This window comes from Delphinapterus leucas, chromosome 13 (genome assembly GCF_059928025.1).
Source record: "Delphinapterus leucas isolate spDelLeu-1000000601 "Yukka" chromosome 13, BTC_Dleu_Yukka2, whole genome shotgun sequence".
NCBI classification, from domain to species: Eukaryota; Metazoa; Chordata; class Mammalia; order Artiodactyla; family Monodontidae; genus Delphinapterus; species Delphinapterus leucas.
Genome location: NC_143141.1, coordinates 79,383,552 through 79,396,821, shown reverse-complemented (window position 1 = coordinate 79,396,821; position 13,270 = coordinate 79,383,552).

Genomic DNA, 13,270 nt, shown 5'->3' with positions numbered 1-13,270 from the left:
CGCGCAGGCTCAGCGACCATGGCTCACGGGCCCAGCCGCTCTGCGGCATGTGGGATCTTCCCGGGCCGGGGCACGAACCCGCGTCCCCTGCATCGGCAGGCGGACTCTCAACCACTGCGCCACCAGGGGAGCCCAGATTTGTTCTGTTTATAGCACTTACTGTCACTGAAATTATCTGTTTTGGGTATTTTTTTACTTGTTTTCTCTCCCCCACTAAGATAGAAGCTCCAGGAGGGCAGGAAATTTCTCTATCACTACCATAGCTCCTGCCTCTGGAAAAGTGCCTGGCACACTCGTGGGTATTCAATACATTGCTGTTGAACAAATGAACAAACAGAGACCAGGAAGTGGGAATAAAACCAAAACAGAATCTGACATGGTCCCAGCCCTGGGGGCTCCAGTATGGAGGCATGATGGTGAGAAATGGGCATTTAAAATGCAACGTGATAAGCATTTCTGTAAATGCCAGGACCACTGCTGTGGCGCCCCTTGAAGAGGCACCTACCCGGAGTGTGTGCGAGCATGTGCAGGACAGGCTTCCTGGGGAAGCCATGTCCAAGTTGAGATTTATCAGATTGTAAGCAGGTGCAGGGGAGGGAGAGGTGCTTGTCTCAGGCAGGGACACCTGAACCTACAGAGAGCCAGAGGGAGAGAGAGCACAGGGAGGGGGTTCTGAAAACAGCACCTGCAGAGCATCTGACGTGCCCAACTGGAGAAGGGCTGTCTTCACTTCCTCCCTGGGCTACTTGCAGGAGGGGATCCAGATCATTCATTTCTTCCTTGAACTCTAACCACTGGGCTCTGACAACATGCCAGGGCCTGGGCTAGGCACTGGGGAGGCAGAAATGAAGGGGCTTAGTTCTCTGTGGGTAAAGAGACAACCCTGAGCTATAATGATAAAGCAAGTCCCAGCCCAAGACCACAGCACTAGGCCCCAGCCCCTGGGTGCAGAAGGTACTGCTGGGTCCTCCTGCCACACATGTGCCTGGGCTTCGAGGCTAAAGCAGGGACACTCCTGCCAGCCCTGCAGGGACTTGTCCCTGAACTGGTCCTGCTGCCTGAGGAGCCTGCATTTCTGCTCCTTCCTGCGCACGCTCACTCACCACACACTCAGGCACACACATCACCTCTGCTCTGACCTCACACAGGCCCCCACGTCCTCACACATTCAGTCACTCCATCCCAGTGTGCAGAAACCGCTCACACATCACACTCCCGCCCTCCGGAAGGAAGAAGCTCCTTCGCTACTTGGGAGGACCCAACACATTTATAATATTACAGACAAAACCAGCACAAGGTAATGTAATCTGAATGATATATATCACACGATGGGGTGATTCAAGCAGGCTTCCTGGAAGAGGAGAATTTGAGCCAGGTCTTGAAGAAAGTCATGGACTGATGAAAAAGAAGAGAAAAGAGTTTGTTTTAAAGACACAATTAAGCAAGCTCTTCAGGCTACAAAAAAAAAAACGATAATATATCGACCCATGGAACTGATAAATCAGGGTTGGTGTGGCTTCAGACAGTCTTGGATCCAGAGGCTGGAATGATTCCAACAGAGCTCTGTCTCTGTCTCTCTCACTCTCCTTTTTTTTTTTTTGGCCAAGCCATGTGGCTTGTGGGGTCTTAGCTCCCCAACAAGGGATTGAACCCGGGCTCTCAGCAGTGAGAATGCAGAGTCCTAACCACTGGACTGCCAAGGGATTCCCTCTCCCTCTCTCTCTCTCTCGATGTATTTCCCAACAGGGTTCTCACCACATGGGAGGCCAGACCTACCTTAGCAATTCAAGTGGACAGAAACTGTCCCTCCCAAGAGCTCTAGCAGAAAAAGGCTTGGAGGACCCTGGCTGGCCTCATCCGAGGTCGCATGCCCATTTCTGAAACAACCCTTGTGGTCAGAGATATGGAGGTCTCTGATTGGCTGAGCCTGAGGCATGTTCTTACTTCTCTAGCAGGCCTGCCCCATCCAAACCACATGGAATGAGTTTCCTAAAGGAAAATAAGGGCTCTGTAATCAGAAATGGGGTATGGGTACTAGAGAGGTAAATTAACAGAGGTCAAATACCCCTTCCTTAAGTATCAGCCCCTCCCTTGGTTATAGCACTTACTTTTTTTTTTTTTAACGCTTCCACGTAATTTATCCAGTTTGTTTATCAGGAGATAATCTTGAGCTGGGTATGGTTATTACCCTTGTTCTACTAATGAACAGAGCACTTTCAGACATTGAACTTGATTTTTCCGTTCTGCTATCATAGAATAGGCCAGAGAATCACCTTGGAGTCCGTTGAGATCATCTTCTCTAGACGCACAAAAGACCTTGGAGCTCCGGGGTAAAACCTCCTCCGAAGAGGGAAGCTGGGGGTGGGACATGGGGGATTGGCTCTTGACACACTAAGTCTGAGGTGTCTTTGGGGCATCCAAGTGGAACAGTCCAAGAGCCAGTTGGGTATATGAGTCTGGAGCTTCCCCCTACAATGACCAAACATCACTGCCATGGTCAGAGCTTCTTTTCCCCGTGTGTTAAAGCAGACAGTCAAGGAGCATCCATTCAGAGCACAGGGGCTGAAGCCCTGAGCACAGGCAGCACGTGGGGATGGGGTGAGGGGATTGCTGTATACGAGGAGATCTGCCTGGGTTTGTTCCCTCTGTGCCAGGGAGAGCCAAGGTCAGCCCAGGACCCCCAGCCCAGCTGAAAGGACCTCTAGACCAGGATCTATCACTGACCACTGACCACGTCTCTCCTTGGTGCCTCAGCTATCACCACTAGTACTGCAGGGCTGTGTAAGCTGGTCTCCAAAGATGGTCCCCAATGATGCACACCTCCCAGCATTCATGCCACAATGTAGTCCCCTCCCCACTGAATGTAGGCAAGCTGGTGACACACACTGTTCAACAGAAGTGATTCCATGAAAATTTCAGCCTTAGTCTTTATGAAGAATGGCAGCTTCTACTTCCTCTTTCTTGGGAGGTTCGCTTTTGAGATCCCTGAGTCACCATGTAAGATGGCTGGCTACATTGCTGAAGGGACCATGTGGAGAGGCCACATGGAGAAGAAAATAGGCCCAGATGACCCAGCATCTTCGTTCAGCCTCTAGATGACTCCAGCCCCTGCCTTTACCTGAATGGCCCTCATGAGAGACCACCAAGCAAGACCAGCATCTGAACCCAATCAACCACAGAACCACGAGAGATAATAAAATAGTTGTGCACTTCTCTGGTGGCACAGTGGTTAAGAATCCAGCTGCCAATGCAGGGATATGGGTTTGAGCCCTGGTCCAGGAAGATCCCACATGCCTCTGAACAATTAAGCCCGTGCGCCACAATTACTGAGCCTGCGCTCTAGAGCCCGCGTGCCACAACTACTGAAGCCCACGCGCCTAGAGCCCGTGCTCCGCAACAAGAGAAGCCACCGCAATGAGAAGCCCGCATACCGCAACGAAGAGTAGCCCCTGCTCGCCACAACTAGAGAAAGTCCACACGCAGCAACGAAGACCCAACGCAGCCAAAAATAAATAATTTTAAAAATCTATCTCTCTCTATATATATAAATAAAATAGTGGTTGTTTTCAAGCCACTGAGTTTTGGAGTGGTTTGTTATGCAGTGATAGACAACAAAAACAATCTCCTTGTTGGAGAGATAGGCTGGTATTCCTACGTCTTGTGCTGCCTTCCTTCCAGCCCCCGAGACCTAACATGGTTAAGTCAGGACTATGTGAATAATCACGTTAATAACCATTCTGAGCAGGCTGGCTAGTTTTTAGGATAAGTACAGGAAGGGGTGCACACATGTTGTCAGATTCTAGGACTGAGGTTCCAAAAGACACACAAAACCCTGTTCCCACAGGGCTAGAGACAAAAGTAGGGGACTGGCTGGCTCCCCGGCTCTATCTCTGAGTGCTGGCCCGGAGAAGCAGATGGCAAGGCTCAGAAGCCATTCAGATGCCCTTGCACAGCTCTGAGATTGGAGGCTGTGGTATAGTGGGATAGGATGGGTGAGCCACTTCCCACCCTAGTTCACAGGGAAGTGAGCCATCTGAGCATAGCTCTGCCATCTTGGTGCCGCCTGCGTCCCCATTATATTCCCCCAGCACACTAGACCCAAACCCTCTGCTGCAATCTCCATGCTTCATCTGTCCTGGACCAGCTTTTTCCTGATTCCCATCTTTTATAGGCCCAAGCATCAGCCTGCAACTATAATCACTTCTCTGCTCTGGAGAATCTTTCCTTCTGTTTTCCCCAGATCTCCAGGATCACAGGGTCATTGTCATATGTGGCCTGTATTCACTGAAATGTGTCATGTGTGACTCTTGTCCCACTACCAGACCATGAGCTTCTAAAGAACAGGGACTACGGCTTCATCTTCCCTCTGACACATTCATTAGTGAATTTGTTTGGTCTCTCAGCAATCCACCAGGTGCCAGAGTCTCTGTTCTGTGCTGGGACATAAAGCAAAAGAGTGTTGTCCCTGCCCTTGAATCATATTTGATCTATTGTCCAGTTGGACAGTCAGGTGTGGAAACAATTACTGCAATAAAGTATATTATCTGCGATAATATGATGCTGGAATGGAGGTGTGTACACAATGCAGCAGGAACACAGGCGAGTCCCCAAGGCAGCCTTGGGCGAGATAAATTCACCAGGGATTGTTGTATGCCAGGCTTTGTTCTAAGTGCTTCATTTATTTTATGTTTTCATTATTTTGAAGTGCTTAAAAGTGTGAACTATCATTATTTTAGAATAGATAAATATTAGACAAACTACAGAATTCAGAAGGTGCAAATGCTACCCTTTGAGCCTTTCCAGAGGAGCACAGCTTTGCCCAGATTTTGTGCCTTCCAGATATACTACATTTTATGCAGAAGTCTGAATGTGCACCCACGCACACACACTCACGGTTTTTACGTAAATGATCACACAGTTTTCTGCATCTTGGATTGTGTTTTTTTAATGTGAAAATCTTGAAACTCATTTCATATCACTGTAGAAATTCCTCATTCTTGGCTAATACCTGCACAGTGTCAGTATTCCATCATGTGAAGGTATATAATTTGTTTAACCATTTGCCTATCATGGCTATTCATCCTTATTCTAACTGTTCACAATTACAAATAATGCTACAGTGAATAACCTTGTGCAGGTATTATTTTGAACAAGTGTCATATATTTCCAGGATAAATTTATAGAAGTGCAATTGTTGGGTCAAGGGTAGCTAAATGTTTAAGAACATTTAGTTCTTAAAAACGTACCACTAAGCCCTATAAAGATTTTCCTCTAATCTCCTAATAGAACCCCCTTCTGCCATCGCCTAAAGAGCCTAGCGGGCAGAGGAGAGGAGGAAAAAGACAACACTTTCTTTTAAAATGCTTCTCTCTTTCCTTCTTTATCTTTTAAATATAAATGTAAATTTCATATACAAATATTAAATATAAATTTCATGTACAAATGTATATTACATATAAAGTATAAATAAAATTTAATACAATACCATTTAATAATACAAATATGAAATTTATAGATTTACGTGAATAACAAATTTAAATATAAAATTCAACAAGGGGGCACGTGGTCTGGGAGCCACTTGCAGCCTCCTTGGGACCGCAGGGCGGAGTCTGCCCGAGGAGGAGGACAGGAAACCTGGCCCAGGTTCCCCGGGTCAGAGTCCTGGGTGGTGTTTCGTCTGCAGCAAGTTCAGGCTCGTAAGCCAACCTGTGGCATTTTTGTTTATGCCGGTTTGGTTGGGCTTTTCTGTCACTGCCTCCAGAGCAGCCTGCCCGATGGGCGACCCGGATCCAGCACCGGTGGAGCGGCTTCCCTGGGGGAGAGTATGTTTATGGCCGTGACACCTGGCGGGTCAGGAGGGGCTAAGCAGGCAGGCCAGGAGCAGGGAGGTGCCCAGACAGAGGAAGGGACAGCTGCCTGCAGAGGTGGGGAAGCAGCAGGCATTCTGAGAGCTGGCATGGTTCCGAGCGCTGCGGCTTCCCTTGTGAGGATGGGTGGATGCGGGCTGAGACGGGTTGGGCGGTGCGCACCACAGGCCCTTTGTAATTGATTTGATTCATCTTCATCTTTCACACGAAGTGACCAGAGTTTCACCTGCAGTGATCACAGGTGTGACTGAAAAATCGGTTTCCTGCGCCCTCTATGCAGCCCCACCCAGGGTTCAGACCTCTGAGACCCACCGCCTGATTCCTCGGCCTGGTGGCCCCAAAAGGCAGCCACCTGTGGAGACCTGGCATCAGACAACCCCCACAGGGCCACACTGGGGCGTCCATGCTGGCCCCCCGAGGGAGAAGGCTGGCAAGGAGAAAGGCCATGGGCGTGCCAGCCTCTGCCCCGCCGTGGGTGGGTGTGCATGTGTGTGCACACAGGCCGTGTGCACACAGGAAGCCAATTACCCTCTCCCCATCGAGCCCTCAGGAATATTCTCGGTATTTACTATTCCTCCTTATCTCAGGGGGCCCCCCGGAGCCTTTGACCCCATACCCAGGTGAGGCAGGAAGGGAAACGACAGGGGCTGCGGGAAGAGGAATTTGCCATCCTCTGTGTCTCTGGACTCCAGGCATCCAGGGGAGCAGGCTCTGCCGCCCCAAATTGCCACTAGCTGGGCCCAAGCCCTGTCGTCATCCCCGCACCTACAGCAGGCCCCCGGTCACTGCCTCTGGTCACTTCCCACCAGCCCATCTTCCACGTCGGGATCCTCCTGAAATGTCACTCCCCTTCGCATCACTCTGCTGGGCCACCTTCAGATGAAGCCACATTCTCTTCTATGACTCAAAAGGCCCTTGGTCATCCCGGCCTACCTGTCTGCCCTCATTTGTCCCTGTTCCCACCTCGTTCTGGGCCCCAGGCACGATGTCCCACAGCCGTTCCCCAGAAGCACCGTGGCTCCTGTATTAGTCCCTACAGATGCTGTAACCAATGACCACAGACTAGTGGCTCCAAACAACACAGGTTGATCATCTTCTGGTTCTAGAAGTCAAAAGTCCAAAGATGGGTCTTAGGGGCCAAAATCAAGGTGCCAGCAGGTCTATGTCCTTCTGGAAGTTCTAGGAAGGAATCCATTTCCTTACCTTTTCCAGCTTCAGAAATGCCACCTGATTCCTTGGTTCGTGACCCCTTCCTCCATCTTCAAAGACAGCAGTGTGGCATCTTCCAATCTCTGTCTTTCTGACCTCTGTTTCTGTGTTGCGTCTTTTCAATCTGACACTCCTGCCTCCCTCTTATAAAGGCCCTCGTGATAGCATTTAGGGCCAACCCAGATAATCCAGGATAATCTCCCATCTCAAGAGTCTTAATTTAATTACATCAGCAAAGTCTCATATTCACAGGTTCTGGGGATCAGGACATGGACATGTTTGGGGGCCAATATTCTGCCCGTCACAGATCACTCGGAGCTTTGGCACGTTCCGGTCCCTCTGCACTGTGGTAGGCAGAATAATGGCCGGCAGGGGGGCTGTATAGTACTGGGGTTCTGAGGCAGGCCAGGCTCTGCTCACCAAGCTGTGTGCACAGGCCGGGGCTGCATACTCCCAGAGGGGCACCTTTGTCTAATTCGCACAAAGGCACCATATGGGCCAGGAAATGCCCTGCCTGCCACACCCACCCCTCCCACCCGTCCCTCCACCCGGCCGCAAGCTACTCGTGCCTCAGGACACAGCTCAGTCGGGACATTTCCCTAACTCTCCTCTGTTCTCCACCCACGCTCCCAGCTAAGTCAGTCACATCCTCTCGGGGCTCCCACTTCATCCTGTACTTTCCCTATCCTAGCACCTACCACAGGACACTGGGAGTGTCTGTCTGTGAATCTGCCTGGGCGAGATTGGAGCCAGGGCCAGAGCCATGTCTTCTTCCCCAGGCCCTGCCATCTCTATTCCCAAGGCAGAAACCCCCTCTGGGGTCTTCCAGCTCCTGCCTTCCTTGTCCCCAACTATGTGCAGCCTCAAGTAGGGCTACAGAGGCCCCTTGAAGGAGGCAGGAAGGAAACACAGGTGGTCCTCACCTGAGAAGTTCTCCCAGCCCCGGAGGGGGTGGGCGGCGGGCCCCTATGCAAGGAACTGCAGAGCAGACAGCGAGCAAGCTGAGGACCTGCTGCCAGGGGAGCCCAGCCTGTGGCAGGGAAAGTGGAAAGTGTTCAAGCTGAGGACCTGCTGCCAGGGGAGCCCAGCCTGTGGCAGGGAAAGTGGAAAGCGTTCAGAGCAGAAAGTCCTTTGCTTTATAAAGGTCCAGGCTTCTTTTCTACTCCACAAACTTCCCCAAATCTGGAGTGTCACGTGGCCACTTGATCCAATTGGGTAAGGGGAAACGGCAGGGGACCGCCAGTCAGGGGCAATAGAGCAGCTGGGAGCCCGTGGCTGTCATTCACAAGAAAGACAGTGAGCGCCGAACCAGGAGGTGTGGCTGGCAAGGAGGGAGCTGGTGGCACTGGGTGACGGACGGGAGGAAGACGGGATGAAGGTGAAGGGTGAGTGGACGTTTGTGATCCAGGACATGGGCTTACACACCCATATACAAGGCTACGCACCGCATCCCCAGCGCAGCCGTCTTAGTTTGGGAAACCCCATAAGCAAAGCCTAAGACAAGGACTTGGGTTCAACTGGTTTGTCTGGACTATGATTCAGGAAAGGGCCAGTTACTGCCCTAGGCGCCTGGGACTCAGTCTTCTTGGGGACCCTCCAGGAAATGTGTGGGGCATGCCTTAGGCTCGTCCTGATGGAGGATGAGAGTCGGGGGCATCTCTCCACGAGCTCCCTGACCCCCAGTGTTGAGGGTGGCCCCTGAGACCATTAACCACCCTCCACTTCTGGGTGCTGCCTAGTTTTCCGTAGCTTCAGAGAAAACCTCGAAGCCAAACAGCAGAGGCCAGCCGCAGCAGCTTTGGAGGGGCCTGAGTAATGTGCCCGGAGGTGTCCGCCACGTCTGTGCGGAAGCCGGGCAGGTCGGGGTGCCATGGCCGGGCTCCCAGAGCGTCTGCTCCATCCACACACCTCAATCCCCCTCAGCGCACACCCGCTGCTCCTCTGAAGGGGCAACTGGGCCAGGAGCTCCCTGCTGCCCTACGCCACAGGCCAACCTGGTGTCGGGGAGAAATGTGTCGTCTGGTCTGGTACAGCACATCTTTGAGTGGACAAGAGGGGCCCAGGACCTGGTGTGGATGGAGAGGGGGGGAGAGTGGGAAGCCTCAGTGGCTCAGACCAGGATACTGAGAAGCCTCTGGGGTGTTGCCTGGACCCCATGGCAGCATGAGGGCTTGGAGAGGGGAGTGGGTGGTGGAGCAGAGAAGTGAGAAGGGCACTAAGTGGGAGGCATCCAAGCAACAAGGAGGGAAGCTGGCTGTGGGAAGAGGAGGCCACCGAGAATTCCCATGCGGAGGAGGACGTGCCTGGGGGGCTTGAAGAAGAGGGTTTTGGGTTAAATGGCAGCTTACACACATCTAGTTTCACTTTTCCCCACAATCTCACTAAAACAATAGAGAGGAAGGATGAGGAAAACAGAAGAAAAGATAACAGCAACGAAACTTGGGAAGCTTACACAGCTTCCAGAAATGGAAGGTAGGAGAGAAAAGGTTTAAACTGTCAGAGGATTAGTCGAGGAGAGTCAATATTGAACGAACTGAAATTACAGAGAGAAGAGCCTGGGTACGGTACGAAAATAGACCCGTGCCAAGCATACCAGGGGCAAAGATAGAATTCTGCAAGCTTAAGAGGTGGCGGAAAGCAGGTCATGTGTCTAGGATGAGGAATCAGAACAGCTTTGATAGTCTTATCGGCAATGCTGGCATGTGAGAAGACAGGAAGGACACCCAAACAGCACAGGGAAATGCTCTCCAATCTAGAAGCCTCCATCTGGCCAAATGACCAATTATGTGTAATAGACACTTTTAAATTTTTATTTATTTATTTAGGCGGCACCATGGCTTGCAGGATCTTAGTTCTCTGACCAGGGATTGAACCTGGACGCCAACCGTGAAAGCGCTGAGTCCTAAACACAGGACCGCCAGGAAATTCCCTAGACTTTTTTTTGGGGGGGGGGGGGGCGTTGTGCCGTGTGGCATGTAGGATCTTAGTTTCCCAACCAGGGATCGAACCTGTGCCCCCTGCAGTGGAAGCACAGAGCCTTAACCACTGGCCCTCCAGGGAAGTCCCCCTAGACGCTTTTAGATATGTGACATCACAAGAAAATTCCCTCCCAGGCAACCTTTCTCAGGAAACGACCAGAGAGGGTGCTCCCCAAACTGAGAGTGAACTAAGGGAAGAGAGAGGACACAGGAGCCAGGAGGACCAACCCAGAAAGGAGGAAAGGCCACCATTGGAGGAGGTGCCAGAAGACATGGCTGCAGAGCAGAGAAGGCAATCTGTCCCCACCGGGGTGGGGAAACTCACCAACCTGAGGACAGAGACCTGGGCGAGCCTGGTCCAGATCTGCTCTGCCCTGGGCTTGCCTGCGCCGTGTGCTTGTGAAATGCATGCCCTCCCCTTGTGGCCGGAGGCCGCCCCACAGGAGTTTCGGATTTGTCCTGAGAACAGGATATAATGATCTTCAAAGGGACCACAGTCCTTCCAGGTGCCCCACTATGGGGAGCCATGCCTCCCTTTGCTCCCCCATTGGCTTGTCCAGCTGTGTCCCCAGAAAAGGCTTTAGGAGATGGTCCAGGCGCCGAAGCCACACCACGGCCCAGGGACTCTGTCCAGCTCATCTCCTCTAAGTCTTCAGCTAACACTAGGAGCGTTTTCCTTAGATGTAAGGCTGGTGTTTGCCCCTCGGGGTTTCAGTTCTGGCTCTGTCTGCCCCCCCTCCGTCCCCTAATCCTTTCTTTACCCTCTCCACCCTGCTCCAGGCCCAGGAGGCCGACCTCTACAAGTGGCTGATGGGCTCCTTTGGGCACTGGGCCCTCTGGTGACCGTTTGGGTCCAGACAATAGAAGCACCAGCAGGACATGGAAGGAAGGAGAATAGTGAAGTCAGGCAGTACTGGCTCTGACCCCTTCCTGTCCCATCACAGGAGGTTGTTTTCCCCTCTCTTCAAGACCAGTGCAGGGGTATCTCCTAGGACCACGGCCCTCCCTCTGGGTTCTGCCAACCGCTCCTCCTCTTGGCCCCTCTGGCCTAAGCGTGCAAGCGGCTCCCCACTGCTACCAGCCCCAGGCCCCCCACCATCCTGCCTGAGTTTCCCTTAACTCTGCTCACAACTTGTAAACGGTCCCTTCAACAGTCTCTCCGAGGTTCCTGTTTTGTGCTGTCTATCTCCTGCCAGGGTGCTGACAGATACACACACTAAACAGTATGCTATTTGCGGGGGAAAGTATATGCGTAGAAAATCTAAGGAAAAGGAAGTCAAGTTGGGGGGAGGGAGGAAGGTATGATCAGGGAGTGGCTCCCAAAAGACCTGTAAGTTACAAGTAATAGTTTGACGGGCTCACCAGTGTTCACCTAATGATTATTCTTCAAATTGCTCTGTCTTACACACTCTCCTGAACGTATAAAATATTTCACAATAATGATTGTTTACAAGGGGGACATGGGATTCTCCTGGAGGGCTGGAAATACCCTATTTCTTGACCTGGTAGATTGTTACATAGGTGTTCACTTTATAATAATTTGTTATAGTGTATATTTATGTTTTATGTATTTTTCTATGTGTTATATATTTCACAATACAAACTTTTTAAGCAAAAGAAGATGGTCTACCATGTTGTTTTGTGATGTCATCTCTCCTTTCTTGCTCCCAAATTTCAGTAAATTCTGCTACATAGCCTTGTGTTGGTGGTCCTTTGGGGAATAGAATCCCCCCAGGGTGAGAGGGATTCTGGGCAGGGGTGATGCAGCACAGAAAGAGAGGAAAGGAGAACAGTAGAGACTTCAAGCAAAAGCAGAATATTGGAGACAGAAGATACCAGAGTAAACTTAACTGTCCCCAAGATACTGGGAGGGAAGACATCTTGGGATCCTCGCCTTATGTGTGATAGGGACTCAAGTCAAGCATTTAAATATTACAGAAAAAGGTAATCCCCTAATTCTGGAGAATTTGGAGGTACCCTAACAACCCAAAGATGGTTTACATGGGAGCAAATAAAACAGTGGTTGTGGACATGTCTTAGGAGTGCCAGGTAGTTTGAAGCCTTAATAACTGTTAGTATTGTCTGGGATTCTTTCTCTGTCCCCTTCTGGGATGAGTTTTACTAAGAGTGGTAGGGTCTTTGCAGGAGGGCAGGTAAACCAGTCAGGGATTCTAGTTGCGAACAATACGATTTACTCCAGCTAGATAACACAGAAAAGTGTTATTAAAAGATATCATGAGGGGCTTCCCTGGTGGCGCAGTGGTTGAGAGTCCACCTGCCGATGCAGGGGACACGGGTTCGTGTCCCGGTCTGGGAAGATCCCACATGCCATGGAGCGGCTGGGCCCGTGAGCCATGGTCCAGAGCCTGTGCTCTGCAGCGGGAGAGGCCACAACAGTGAGAGGCCCGCGTACCGCAAAAAAAAAAAAAAAAAAAAAAAAGGTATCATGAGGCTCACAGAGCCTCCAGGAAGCCAAAGAGTCAGACTTGGACGCCTTGGAGCCAAGAACGATACCCAAGCCACGCAACAGGGGCTGCCCAGAGAAGACAAAATGATGCCAACACACCACAGACAGCCCTGCTCTGGTGATGGCCCCCAAGACTGCCACTGCTGCCCCTGAGGGGCTGGGTGTCCCCACTGCCGTGCTTTCCAGTGGTGGACCCTTACCAGCCCCATGCAGGGACATGTGAACAGCAGATCCCGGTCACAGTGACTGCCCCTCAGGAGGCACGGAAGCGAGCTCTGGCCTGTACCTTGACTGGGAGGGACTCACATGTGGAAAATTCTCCAGACATAGGAATTGACTGCAAAAGATACAGTAAGGCACATGCCAAATACTTACCGTTGGAAGGGTAGAGCGGGCGATTGGGTGGAGGGAGTTACTTTTGAGTCCAAGACAGCGGGCAGGAAAGCAGGACTGAAGGGAGCTGGCTTCCCAGGGACTCTGGTCCTGGTTGGGCAGGGCAGATGGGGGCTGGGCCCCACTCCCTATCCTCAGGTCCTGCCTGGACCGTGGCTGCAAGACCACCCTAGCTGCTCTCCATGTCTGAAGCCCTGCCACCCTCATTCAACCAGCCACCACTCACCCCCAGGAACCGGGACCACAACCTTGGTCCTACCATCTTCCGTCTTACTGTGCTGTCCATGACCCACTCCCAGGTCCTGACTGTGGGACCAGAGGCTGAGGACAGTCACATAGGAGCAGCTGATGGAGGC